The 1,973-nt window shown below is 44.7% G+C and overlaps 1 long non-coding RNA gene across 1 annotated transcript; it reads left to right on the top strand.

The window, feature by feature from the left end:
• The first annotated feature begins 698 nt into the window (after window positions 1-698).
• Window positions 699-1,442, top strand: LOC130282449 (uncharacterized). Its single transcript, XR_008846390.1, has 3 exons — window positions 699-771; window positions 873-1,037; window positions 1,141-1,442. It is a non-coding gene; the product is annotated as an uncharacterized LOC130282449 (long non-coding RNA).
• Window positions 1,443-1,973: the final 531 nt, after the last annotated feature.

The raw sequence follows: 1,973 nt of genomic DNA, 5'->3' as shown, positions 1-1,973 counted from the left end.
TAGGCTGTGATTAAAAACAACATATAAATGGTGTTTTTCAAAGCCCACATTGCTTTATTTCTGGTGCTTTTTCCCCCTTTTCGACAGACGTCTGTCCAGCTATTGCAAAGCTACAACTCCCAGCATGCCCTGACAGCCGAAGGCTGAGAGTTGTAGTTTTGCAACAGGTGGGCAGCCACAGGGGATCGGTGTTGCAGTATGTCAATCTAGGGCCATGGTGTCTGATCTTGAACTGGCAGCAGGAGCCACGACCACTTTAAATCAATGGCTGCTGGGACGTCTGACTAGTGACATCCTTCGCTCCAGACCGCAACGTCAGGGACGTCACTCGTCAGACGTCCCGGCGGCCAGCGCTGCTCATTGAGCCTACCGGAGTAGCATTAATCTATGTAAGAAACCTAGGGGCCCAGGCTGTTGGGGCAACCAAATGATATTACATATACAGAATGTCTGGTTAGGAGAAACAAATATAACGCACCCACAGGGAGTGGCGCCATTTTAATAAAAATTGTCAAAAACCTTAGATAACAGTCATACAGAATTTATTAGAAAGCTTTTTTGATTTTCAGCCAATCAGAGAGCAGCACTACTGAAATAGAACTCCCAGGAGGTAACAGCGTGTCACACATGTGATGTCATAACCATTGTCCACCAAAGAGCAGCACTGAGCAGAAATAACACTGCTCCTGTTCATTCTTCATCAGAAAGGGGCCGGTGCTGGACACTGTGTAGGGACGCGGGAATGCAAAGTCATACACATGACTGTGACTGGTAAGTGTTACATTGTTGTGTCCAAAAGATCTTTATTGCAGTTCCATGTGTATTTCTATGATAAACATGTAAATAATTTATTTTATTTTTTCTTATCTTAGATGCACTATTTCCAGGACATGGAGTAGCATTTCCGGACCTACAGCAAGACGTTGGATGAAGGCATAGCCCCAGAAATAACACTGCTCATGTTCATCAGTGAGGGGCCGGTGCTGGACACTGTGTAGGGACACGGGAATGCAAAGTCATGCACATAACTGTGACTGGTAAGTGTTACATTGTTTTGTCCAAAAGGTCTTTATTGCAGTTCCATGTGCATTTCTATGATAAACATGTAAATAATCTATCTTTTTTTGTCCCCTATCTTAGATGCACTATTTCCAGGACATGGAGTAGCATTTCGGGACCTACAGCAAGACGTTGGATGAAGGCACAGGCCTAGGAATCATGCACATACACAGAAACATTTGCCCAAATTATAGAGGTAACCTCCTTTAGTATGCCCAGAGGAAGGGCAATACAGTAGCCATGGATTCCCTACAGGTTTCCTCCCCTCTGGAGGTTTTTCCTGTCCTGAGTATTAGTTACTGTACGCTCTTTGTGAGTGATGGGAGGTTACAAAACATCCCCTACACAAACATTTTAATAAATTATAAATAAAGTTCCCCTTTTTTTAAACTGTTCTTTGACTTGTTCGACTCATTTATTTATTTCTGTGTGTGAAAATAGAGTTAGCAAAACATGGATGACCAAAGCTGCTCTCCTGCACGATCTGCATAATGCGGTGCGGAGAGAGGCAACTGGTGCTGGGTGGTGCAGTTTATGAGGCAAACGTAGAACACCCAGCAAGTTCCATGCACAAGCCTTTTTCTGATGAATGGGATTCATGCAGGGAACTTGCTAGGGGTCATACGGTTGCAAAGGATCAACTTTTGGGTACATGAACTGTCCCTTAAAGGGGTACTCCGCCTCTAGATATCTTATCCCCTATGTAAAGGATAGGGGATAAGATGTCTGATCAAGGGGATCCTGCTGCTGGGACCCCAGCAATCTCCATGCAGCAACCAAAATTCTAAATAGTATGTTTAGATCACTGGTTCCTGTGGCAGGATTCGTGACATCATGCCACACCTTCTTGTGACATCACACCACCTCCCATAGACATAAATGGAAAGGGCGTGGCGTGAGGTCACGACCCGCAC

Source organism: Hyla sarda, chromosome 7, assembly GCF_029499605.1.
Source record: "Hyla sarda isolate aHylSar1 chromosome 7, aHylSar1.hap1, whole genome shotgun sequence".
Taxonomy (NCBI): Eukaryota; Metazoa; Chordata; class Amphibia; order Anura; family Hylidae; genus Hyla; species Hyla sarda.
The sequence above is the reverse complement of the archived record's forward strand: the minus strand, read 5'-3'. Positions and strand labels throughout refer to the sequence as shown.